The sequence below is a fragment of the Triticum aestivum genome, chromosome 2D (assembly GCF_018294505.1).
Source record: "Triticum aestivum cultivar Chinese Spring chromosome 2D, IWGSC CS RefSeq v2.1, whole genome shotgun sequence".
NCBI classification, from domain to species: Eukaryota; Viridiplantae; Streptophyta; class Magnoliopsida; order Poales; family Poaceae; genus Triticum; species Triticum aestivum.
In genome coordinates this window covers 165,290,857-165,303,711 of record NC_057799.1, presented here as the reverse complement: position 1 = coordinate 165,303,711, position 12,855 = coordinate 165,290,857, and positions in this window count along the sequence as shown.

The window sequence follows — 12,855 nt, the reverse complement described above, 5'->3', positions numbered from 1 at the left end:
ATTATAGATACATTGGAGACATATCAAGCATCCCCAAGCTTAATTCCTGCTCCTCCTCGAGTAGGTAAATGATAAAAACAAATTTTTTGATGTGGAATGCTACCTAACATAATTATCCATGCAATTTTCTTTTATTTTGGCATGAATATTCAGATCCATAAGAATTCAAAACAAAAGTTTAATATTGACATAAAAACAATAATACTTCAAGCATACTAATAAAGAAATCATGTTTTCTCAAAATAATATGGCCAAAGAAAGTTATCCCCTACAAAAACCATATAGTCTGGATTGCTCCATGTTCATCACACAAAGTATTAAATCATGCACAACCCCGATGACAAGCCAAGCAATTGTTTCATACTTTTTATGTTTCAAACCTTTTCAACTCTCACGCAATACACGAGCGTGAGCCATGGATATAGCTCTATAGGTGGAATAGAATATGGTGGTTTGTGAGAAGACAAAAAAGGAGATAGTATCACATCAACTAGGCGTATCAATGGGCTATGGTGATAACCATCAATAGATATCAATGTGAGTGAGTAGGGATTGCCATGCAACAGATGCACTAGAGCTATAAGTGTATGAAAGCTCAAAAAAGAAACTAAGTGGGTTGTGCATCCAACTCGCTTGCTCATGAAGACCTCGGGCATTTGAGGAAGACCCTCATTGGAATATACAAGCCAAGTTTATAATGAAAATTCCCAGTAGTATATGGAAGTGACAAAATGAGGAGACTCTCTATCATGATGATCATGGTGCTACTTTGAAGCACAAGTGTGGAAAAGGATAGTAACATTGTCCCTTCTCTCTTTTTCTCTCATTTTTTGTGGGCTTCTTTGGCCTCTTTTTTTTTGGGATTCTTTGGCCTCATTTTTTTTATTAAGTCGGAGTCTCATCCCGACTTGTAGGGAATCATAGTCTCCATCATCCTTTCCTCACTTGGGACAATGCTCTAATAATGATGATCATCACACTTTTATTTACTTACAACTCATGAATTACAACTCGATACTTAGAACAAGATATGACTCTACGTGAATGCCTCCAGCGGTGTACTGGGATATGCGATGAATCAAGAGTGACATGTATGAAAAATTATGAATGGTGGCTTTGCCACAAATACAATGTCAACTACATGATCATGCAAAGCAATATGACAATGATGGAGTGTGTCATAATAAACGGAACGGTGGAAAGTTGCATGGCAATATATCTCGAAATGGCTATGGAAAGCCATAATAGGTAGGTATGGTGGCTGTTTTGAGGAAGATATAAGGAGGTTTATGTGTGATAGAGCGTATCATATCACGGGGTTTGGATGCACCGGCGAAGTTTGCACCAACTCTCAAGGTGAGAAAGGGCAATGCACGGTACCGAAGAGGCTAGAAAATTGCGAAAAGGTAAGTGTGCATATAATCCATGGACTCACATTAGTCATAAAGAACTCATATACTTATTGCAAAAATTTATTAGCCCTCGAAGCAAAGTACTACTACGCATGCTCCTAGGGGAAGGGTTGGTAGGAGTTAACCATCGCGCGATCCCGACCGCCACACAAAGGATGACAATCAACAAATACCTCATGCTCCGACTTCGTTACATAACGGTTCACCATACGTGCATGCTACGGGAATCACAAACTCCAACACAAGTATTTCTCAATTTCACAATTACTCAACTAGCACAACTATGATATTACCACCTTTATATCTCAAAACAATTATCAAGCATAAAATTTCTCATGATATTATAATTAAATCAAATTGCCATGCTGTTTTAAGACTCTCAAAATAATATAAGTGACGCATCAGAGATCAATAGTTTCTATAAAACAAATCCACCACCGTGCTCTAAAAGATATAAGTGAACCATTAGAGCAAAAACTATATAGCTCAAAAGATATAAGTGAAGCAAATAGAGTATTCTAATAAATTCCGATTTATGTGTGTCTCTCTCAAAATGTGTGTACAGCAAGGATGATTGTGTTAAACTAAAAAGCAAAGACTCAAATCATACAAGACTCTCCAAGCAAAACACATATCATGTGGTGATTAAAAATATAGCTCCAAGTAAAGTTACCGATGGAAGTAGACGAAAGAGGGGATGCCTTCCGGGGCATCCCCAAGCTTTTTCTTTTTGGTGTCCTTAGATTATCTTGGGGTGCCTTGGGAATCCCCAATCTTAGGCTCTTGCCACTCCTTGTTCCATAATCCATCAAATCTTTTACCCAAAACTTGAAAACTTCACAACACAAAACTTAGCAGAAAATCTCGTGAGCTCCGTTAGTGAAAGAAAACAAAATACCACTTCAAGGTACTGTAATGAACTCATTCTTTATTTATATTGGTGTTAAACCTACTGAATTACAACTCTTCTATGGTTTATAAACTATTTTACTAGCCATATATTCATCAAAATAAGCAAACAACACACGAAAAACAGAATCTGTCAAAAACAGAACAGTCTGTAGTAATCTGTAACTAAAGCAAACTTCTGGAACTCAAAAACATCTACCAAAATAGGAAGGCCTAGAAAATTTGTTTATTGATCTGATGCAATTGGAATCAGTATTTTATCACATTCTGGTGATTTTTAACAATTGTTTTCGTGAACAGAAAGTTTCTGGAATTTTCAGCAAGATCAAATAACTATCATCCAAGAAGATCCTACAGGTTTAACTTGGCACAAACACTAATTAAAACATAAAAACAAATCTAAACAGAGGCTAGAACAAATATTTATTCCTAAACAGAAGCAAAAAGCAAAAATCTAAAATAAAATTGGGTTGCCTCCCAACAAGCGCTATCGTTTAACGCCCCTAGCTAGGCATTGAGATTTCAATGATGCTCACAAGAAAGACAAGAATTGAAGCACAAAGAGAGCATCATAAAACACGTGACAAACACATATAAGTCTAACATACTTCCTATGCATAGGCATCTTATAGGCAAACAAATTATCATAGCAAGCAAAAACTAGCATATGCAAGGAAGCGGAAAGAAACAATAGCAATCTCAACATAACGAGAGGTAATTTATTATGATGAAAATTTCTACGACCATATTTTCCTCTCTCATAATAATTACATGTGGGATCATAAGCATATTCAACAAAATAGCTATCACATAAAATATTTTCAACACGATCCACATGCATGCAAAGTTGACACTCTTCCAAAATAGTGGGATTATTATTAACTAAAGTCATGACCTCTCCAAACCCACTTTTATCAAAAATTTCATAAGATTGAACATTCTCCAAATATGTGGGATCTAAAGTTGACACTCTCCCAAACCCACTTTCAATACTATTGCAAATACTAATATCAATCTCATATTCATCATGGGGCTTAAATAAATTTTCAAGGTCATAAAAAGAATCACCCAAATCATGATCATTGCAACAAATAGTAGACATAGAAAAACTAGCATCCCCAAGCTTAGGGTTTTGCATATTATTAACACAATTGGCATTAAGGGAATTTATAACAACATCATTGCAATCATGCTTTTCATCGAAGGAACTACCAAGTATGGGTGCAATAGCAACAATCTCATGTTTAACATAAGGAACTATATCAAATTCATCTTCATAAATATTGGCATCATGGCCGCAAGAATAGCAAGCATCATGTTCATCAAGGGATATTTCAATCAAATCATAGGAATCATCATTATCTATAGATTCATGCATATCATTATTTTCTTCCAAAGCAACGGTCATTCTCTCAATAAATTCTTTGACATAGACATTATGAGCATAGTTTTCATAGCAATATTTAAGTATGTCAAAAAATTTAGATTCGTAGAGAGTAATGTCATACTTTTCAATCAAAGAAGCAACTTCATAAGCACCCTTAAAAGCAACAAATTCTTCAATTTGTTCGATATCATAGTAACCATAAACACCCTTTGCATAAGAAGATAAGATTTCATTTTCATTAAACTCACATAGGTACGGAAGGTGTTTTTTAGGGTTCTTAGAGCAACAAGTAAAATCACAAATTTCACAAAGATTCCAAGCATAACACATCAATCTGTTTATTTGATTCCATAAGAATTTCCCTTTTTCAGACAAACGGTGACGCACAAAATGAGCATGCTCATCTAAAGATTTCCCATCAACTAGGCTAGTTGGGGTTTCAGCACGAGCGCATAAGGATCGAAGATGATCCAAGTAGAACACTTTAAGTGGATCCATATCAATAGATTTTTAGCAAGCAAAGATGCAAGCAAATAGAAGGCACATGGTAACACAAGCAAACAATAGATCTGGCGAGAAAAAGGCAAACAAAAAAGAGGGCGAATAAAACGGCAAGGGTGAAGTGGGGGAGAGGAAAACGAGAGGCAAATGGCAAATAATGTAATGCGAGGGACATGAGTTTGTGATGGGCACTTGGTATGTCTTGACTTGTGCGTAGACTCCCCGGCAACGGCGCCAGAAATCCTTCTTGCTACCTATTGAGCATTGCGTTGGTTTTTCCCTTGAAGAGGAAAGGGTGATGCAGTAAAGTAGCGTAAGTATTTCGCTCAGTTTTTGAGAACCAAGGTATCAATCCAGTAGGAGACCACGCGCGAGTCCCACACACCTACACAAACAAACAAGAACCTCGCAACCAATGCGATAAAGGGGTTGTCAATCCCTTCACTGTCACTTACGAGAGTGAGATCTGATAGATATGATAGGATAATATTTTTGGTATTTTTATGATAAAGAGTAAATAGAGATGCAAAGTAAAATAAACGGCAATAGAAATAACTAAGTGTTGGAAGATTAATATGATGGAAAATAGACCCGGGGGCCATAGGTTTCACTAGTGGCTTCTCTCAAGAGCATAAGTATTACGGTGGGTAAACAAATTACTGTCGAGCAATTGATAGAATTGAGCATAGTTATGAGAATATCTAGGTATGATCATGTATATAGGCATCACGTCCGCGACAAGTAGACCGAACGATTCTGCATCTACTACTATTACTCCACACATCGACCGCTATCCAGCATGCATCTAGAGTATTAAGTTCATAAGAACAGAGTAATGCTTTAAGTAAGATGACATGATGTAGAGGGATAAACTCATGCAATATGATATAAACCCCATCTTTTTATCCTCGATGGCAACAATACGATACGTGCCTTGCTGCCCCTGCTGTCACTGGGAAAGGACACCGCAAGATTGAACCCAAAGCTAAGCACTTCTCCCATTGCAAGAAAGATCAATCTAGTAGGCCAAACCAAACTGATAATTCGAAGAGACTTGCAAAGATAACCAATCATACATAAAAGAATTCAGAGAAGATTCAAATATTGTTCATAGATAAACTTGATCATAAACCCACAATTCATCGGTCTCGACAAACACACCGCAAAAGAAGATTACATCGAATAGATCTCCACAAGAATCGTGGAGAACTTTGTATTGAGATCCAAAAAGAGAGAAGAAGCCATCTAGCTAATAACTATGGACCCGAAGGTCTGAGGTAAACTACTCACACATCATCGGAGAGGCTATGGTGTTGATGTAGAAGCCCTCCGTGATCAATGCCCCCTCCGGCAGGACGCCGGAAAAGGCCCCAAGATGGGACCTCACGGGTACAGAAGGTTGCGGCAGTGGAATTAGGTTTTCATGGATGCTTCTGTTGGTTTGGGGGTACGTAGGTATATATAGGAGGAAGAAGTATGTCGGTGGAGCAACGTGGGCCCCACGAAGGTGGAGGGCGCGCCTGGGGGGTAGGCGCGCCCCCTGCCTCGTGCTCTCCTCGTTGCTTTCTTTACGTGGACTCCAAGTCCTCTGGATCACGTTTGTTCCGAAAATCACGTTCCCGAAGGTTTCATTCCGTTTGGACTTCGTTTGATATTTTTTTTCTGCGAAACACTGAAATAGCCAAAAAAACAGCAATTTGGGCTAAGCCTACGGTTAATAGGTTAGTCCCAAAAATAATATAGAAGTTTATAATAAAGCCCATTAAACATCCAAAACAGAATATAATATAGCATGGAACAATAAAAAATTATAGATATGTTGGAGACGTATCAAGGTAATACCCTATTTCCTGCTTGATTGATCTTGATGGATATGAGTATTACAAGAGTTGATCTACCGCGAGATCATAATGGCTAAACCCTAGAAGTCTAGCCTGTATGACTATGGTAATGAGTATATATCTTTCCGGACTAAGTCCTCCGGTTTATATAGACACCGGGAGGATCTAGGGTTACACAAGGTTGGTTACAAAGAAAGGAATCTACATATTCGGTCGCCAAACTTGCCTTCCACGCCAAGGAGAGTCCCATCCGGACACGGGTGCAGTCTTCGGTCTTCGTATCTTCACAGCCCATCAGTCCGGCCCATGGCTAACAGGCCGGACGCCCGAGGACCCCTTAGTCCAGGACTCCCTCAGTAGCCCCTGAACCTGGCTTCAATGACAAAGTATCTGGCACGTAGATCTGTCCTCGGCATTGCAAGGCGGGTTCCTCCTTCCGAACTGTACCCGAAATAGTCTTCGGACATATTGATGTGTCCGGATCTGCAACACACACACCACACACAACCGTAGAGAGAATATAATATTTCATGAATCCCATCCGCTGACAACTCCTTCTAATATGACATCACGTCTACCCGGTCATAATTTCGAACCGTCTTCCGTCTGTCGCTCCACGTTTCGAGACGCAGTTGCCATTGGCACATCTTGTCAAAGCAGGGATCGTGTCCCCTTATTGCGGGATCCCCATCAATACGGACGCGGGTAACCCAACCGTGCCGTTTACATAGCCCTTGGGAATAGGCGAGTTTTAAGGCGAGTGGGGAGGCGTTTGACATTCGCGGACTTATTAAAGGGATAAGAATCCGTCGCCATCTACCCACGCGTTCTCCTTTCACTGCCCATCCATTCTAGACCTCCAGCGCCCAAGCTCTAGCTTTCCCCGCCCTAGAAAGCACTCCAAACATGTCCGGATCCGGAGCTGGAGGCAAGTGGACGGCCTCCTCCGTTAAGAAGAAAGATATCAAGGAGCTCTGAGAAGCCGGATACCTGGCCAAGGAGATCGTTCACCGACTCCCGGCCAAGGGACATATCGTTCCTACCCCTGAACCTCAAGAGAGGGTGGTGTTCCTTGCGCATTTCGTCCGTGGGTAGGGATTCCCTCTCCACCCGTTTGTCTGCGGACTGATGTTTTACTACGGGCTGGACTTCCATGATTTGGCCCCCAACTTCATCCTCAACATCTCAGCATTTATAGTCGTGTGCGAGGCCTTTCTCCGCATCCCACCACACTTCGGCCTATGGCTGAAGACTTTCAACGTGATGCCGAAGGTGGTGAGCGGCCAACAAGCAGAGTGCGGAGGTGCCATGGTGGGCAAGATGCCCAATGTCACCTGGCTCAAAGGCTCCTTTGTGGAGACGGTGAAGGGGTGGCAATCGGGGTGGTTCTACATCACCGAGTCGCGCGATACCAACTGGGCAGTGGCCCCCGAATTCCAATCCGGAGTTCCGATGCGGCTCACCTCCTGGCAAGAGAAGGGCCTGACCTGGGGATCTTCGAACGAGCTAACTGGGCTCCAGACGTGCGTCCAGAACATCATAACCATGGAGATCAAACTTGTCAATGTGATCCAGGTTATGCTCATTCGCCGGTTCCTTCCGTGCCAACGTCGGACCTGCTATTTGTGGGAGTTCGATCCGGCCAAGCACCAGACGCTGCTAGAGCTCTTCGGCACGACGCGCGAAGACATCTGGAAAGTGCTCTTCAAGGCCGGCGAGACACCACCGCCTACGACCGAGGATCGTGGGCTTAGCTTAAGGCGCCAGGCTAATTCGTTAAGTTCTTTTCATGTTTTCAAGGTATAGCCTTTACGGACATATTTTGAGGAAGGAGTCTAAGCCTTCCTATCAATTTCTTTTTTAGGCCTGGACCGACATAGCGGGGCGGATTAATTGCCCGGCTCTGTTTGGCCTCGTAACAGTGTGGACAGTAGCCCCTGATGCTCTGTTCGGTGTTGGGAAAGAAAAAGCCAAACAGAGGATCAAAACAATTTTTGCAGGAGTCTAACATAAGATGTCTATGTGAATAAGCAGGCGTCGCTGCTGGCTGTTGCCGCTCATACTGCGGAGGTCTCCGGCCTGAAGCATTGCCTGGAGGGGGCCAATGAAGAGCTCGGCCTCGTAAAGAAGAAACTGGAGGACACCCAAGGTATGCAGTAACCTGCGCGTATATTTTAGGAAGGGTGAATGTTTCGTGCTGACTAAAGCGTCATGAACTTTGTTAGGGGCCACGACCGAGGTGTCGGCCCTCAAGAAGGCGTTAGCCGAGGCCGAGGACAAAGTGGCCAAGGAGCACGCCGCGTGCGAGAAGCACGAGGCTCGGGTCGGCGAGGTCCAGCAAGAGCTCCAGGACGCCGTGAAGAAGTACGAGTCCTTGGAGCGTGATTCTAAGACGCAAGCGTCTGAACTTGCGAACGCCCGCCGGAGCGCACAAGAAGCTCGAGCCGAGGCCTAGAGCGCCCTTCAGGAAGTCCAAGCGGCCAAGAAGATCACGACGGGTAAGGCTTTCATTATGCAAAGCAAATCTGTGAAGGAAGCATTCCTTTTCCTTACCCGAATAGGGAGCTGTAACGCCCATGATGCGGCTATATCTCCCACGTGTCGAGGCACGACTTAGAGGCATAACCGCATTGTGGTTTTTTCGCAAGAAGGGTCATCTTCACACAATCCCATGTAATGAACAAGAATGGGATAAAGAGTTGGCTTACAATCGCCACTTCACACAATACATAAATAAATTCATACATCATCCAAAATCCACACATAGACCGACTACGGTCAAATCCAAATGAAAAGAAGATAACCCCAAAAGCTAGATCCCCGATCGTCCCAACTGGGCTCCACTACTGATCATCAGGAAACGAAACATAGTAACGACCACGTTCCTCGTCGAACTCCCACTTGAGCTCGGTTGCGTCATCTGCACTTGCATCGTCGGCACCTGCAACTGTTTTGGTAGAATCTGTGAGTCACGAGGACTCAGCAATCTCACACCCGCGAGATCAAGACTATTTAAGCTTATAGGAAAGGATGGTGTAATGAGGTGGAGCTGCAGCAGGCACTAAGCATATATGGTGGCTAACATACGCAAATGAGAGCAGGAAGAGAAGCAACGCAACGGTCGCGAAGCTAGAAATGATCAAGAAGTGATCCTAAAACTACTTACGTTCATGCATAACTCAAACCGTGTTCACTTCCCGGACTCCGCCGAGAAGAGACCATCACGGCTACACACACACGGTTGATGTATTTTAATTGAGTCAAGTGACAAGTTCTCTACAACCGGACATTAACAAATTCCCATCTGCCCCATAACCGCGGGCACGGCTTTCGAAAGATAATACCCTGCAGGGGTGTCCCAACTTAGCCCATTATAAGCTCTCACGGTCAACAAAGGATAAACCTTCTCCCGGGAAGACCCGATCAGTCTCGGAATCCCGGTTTACAAGACATTTCGACAATCGTAAAACAAGACCAGCAAAGCCGCCCGATGTGCCGACAAATCCCGATAGGAGATGCACATATCTCGTTCTCAGGGCACACCGGATGAACACTACGTACAACTAAAACCAGCCCTCGAGTTTCCCCAAGGTGGTGCTGCAAGTGGCTCTAGTTTGGACCAGCACTCAGAGGAACACTGGCCCGGGGGTTTAAATAAAGATGACCCTCGGGCTCGCGAAAACCCAAGGGAAAAAGGCTTAGGTGGCAAATGGTAAACCAAGGTTGGGCCTTGCTGGAGGAGTTTTATTCAAGGCGAACTGTCAAGGGGGTCCCATAAATCACCCAACCGCGTAAGGAACGCAAACTCAAGGAACATAATACCGGTATGACGGAAACTAGGGCGGCAAGAGTGGAACAAAACACCAGGAATAAGGCCGAGCCTTCCACCCTTTACCAAATATATAGATGCATTAATTAAATAAGAGATATTGTGATGTTCCAAAATATCCATGTTCCAACATGGAACCAACTTCAACTTCACCTGCAACTAGCAACGCTATCAGAAGGGCTGAGCAAAAGCGGTAACTTAGCCAAACAACGGTTTGCTAGGAAAGGATGGTTAGAGGCTTGACATGGCAATATGGGAGGCATGATATAGCAAGTGGTAGGTAGCGCAGCATAGCAATAGAACGAACAACTAGCAAAGCAAAGATAGAAGTGATTTCCAGGGTATGGTCATCTTGCCTGCAAGGTTCTCAGAGTTGTCGAAAGCTTGATCCTCGTAAGCATACTCAACAGGTTCCTCGTTCACGAACTCATCTCCCGGCTCTACCCACAGCAAGAACACAAGCAATGGAACCACAATCAATCACGGGAAATGCACAAGCAACATGATGCACTACATGCATGATATGCGATGCATATGCGTGCTCCGGAAGAAAAAAGGATGAACAAGGCAGTCACTTGGCAAACCAAGTATGCCACTGGAAAGATGAGATGATTTCGGTCAAAATCGATATAAAGATCACCGGAAACGGATGCACGGTTTGCAAATGGCAAGCAAAACAAGAATGACACGATTCTGCGATTAATAGCATGATAGCACTTAGAATACATCAAATAACTATGCTACAGCACTCCAACATAGCAACAAAGCATATGGCAGTAATCTACAAGAGATTCTTGACAAAAGATGAACACTGAGCTACGGCTAGATCACACAATAACAGGTTCAAACAAGCATGGCAAAAGTGCAAAAGATATCAGGTTCACAGACTTGGTGAAATTACTGGACATGGCTGAAACAGCATCAGGTAGCAATGTTCAGAGCAAGCAAAACACATGCTATAGGAACTTAGCAATAGCAACACAAGGCCTGGTATGAATCTACTAAATGCATATAACAAAAGTCCCTTACTGACCATGAGCCAAAAAGGACCAGAAGATATGATGCAACCATGTAAACATAGTAAGTTTCGTTAACAGGTTTCAGACTTAGCAGAAAACAGAGCATGGCAGAAACAGTAATATGAAGGCATCTTGGTGAGCTTGATTCACTCAACACAAAGCAGTGCATGACAAAACAAGCATACCTACAGCAAGATGGCATGTTTATGAAGCTATCCATGGCAAGAGAAAATACATAGCATATATGGATCAACTACAACAACCTTGGCAAAATTGAATATCATGTTAAGAATCTGCCAGGAATATTTTATAGCAAAAGTAGAGCAAAATTAAGACATGCTATGGCACTCCATAATTGCAAACAGGGGCATGGATGGATAGAGAATAACCATATATACAAAACATCCTTACTGAATATGCCCAAAAGAGGCATGGATCTCTCTGTAGACACATGGATACATGGCAACAAAATAACAGCAGACACAGACTTAGCAAAATTCGAAGTCCCTGAAAACAGAAACATCACGAAGCCTAGTTTGCATGCTTGTGCTAGTCACCACATAGATCACAAAAATACATGGCATACACCTCTGTAAAGATGGCATGGCATAGATCAAAACACCTGTAGAGCTCATGCCCATAAGATGCACACATCAAATGCAACAAAGTTAACAAAACACCAAGTTCTGATAAGTAACAACGGTAAACATCATATAGCACTCTTGCACCAGAGATTTGGACATCAAGATGGACTCAAACGAGCATGACACAATGGAACAAAATGAAGAGCATCTCGTGACGAACATTTCGATATATCATGCACGCAAAACGGAGCAGTATGCAATGAGATATGATGCGATGAAAATGAGCACATAATGTGAAAATATTCGGGACGGGATTTTCGGGGTCAACCTTGCTGGATCTGGATCTGGCACGGAAGCCGAGGACGGCCGGGCTGCTCGCCGGAGTTGGGGAAGAGGAGGCCGGAGCTTGGAGAGGTCACCGGGGTACTTGCCGGAGAGGGGAGAGGAGGCGCCGGCGGGCGAGGACGGACGCGAGCACGGACGCCGAGGCTTGACGGCGGCGGACGGCGCACGCGGTGAGCTCGCCGGCGGCGGCGCTGGAGATCGGCGGCGGGCTTGGCGCGGGGCGTGGAGGAGGAGCTCGGGCGGCGGGGCGGCCCGCGGGAGGGCGCACGGGCCGCGGGGGCCTCTCGCGGGCTTCGCTGGCCGGCGGCGGTGGGCGGCGGCGCTGCCACGTGTCGTGCCTCGATTGGTCGGGCGCGGCAGCGGGATTCGTCCGGCGCCGGGCGGACGTGTCCGGCGCGCGGAGGGAGCGGGGCTAGGGTTTGATCTGCGCGAGAATTCCGGGAGAGACACATATTTATAGGTAGAGGGAGCTAGGAGACTCCAAATGGAGTGCGGTTTTCGCCCACACGATCGTGATCGAACGACCGAGAGCATGGAGGGCACTTAGATGGGTTATTGGGCTGTTTGGAGGGGGGGTTTCTGCAACACACAAAAGGCCTTTGCGGTTACCCGGTTAACCGTAGGAGCATCAAACGACCTCCAAATGGAACGGAACTTGACAGGTGGTCTACCGGTGGTATACCAAGGCCACTTGACAAACCTCGGTCCATTCCGAGAACGTTTAACACCCGCTCACGAAAAGAAACAAGAGGGGTGCGCCGGTGCATGTGAGAGTGCTGGATTGCAAAACGGACAACGGGGAAAATGCTCGGATGCATGAGACGAAGACGTATGCAAATGAGATGCACATGATGACATGATATGAGATGCATGACATGAAAAAAATGCAAAACCCAACCACGAAGGGAATATCATAGCACATAGCCGAAAATGGCAAGAGTTGGAGTTACAAATATGGAAAGTTACATCCGGGGTGTTACACAGCTTCACCGAGGTCTTTCTTTGAAAAACTCCTTTCAAATACTCCT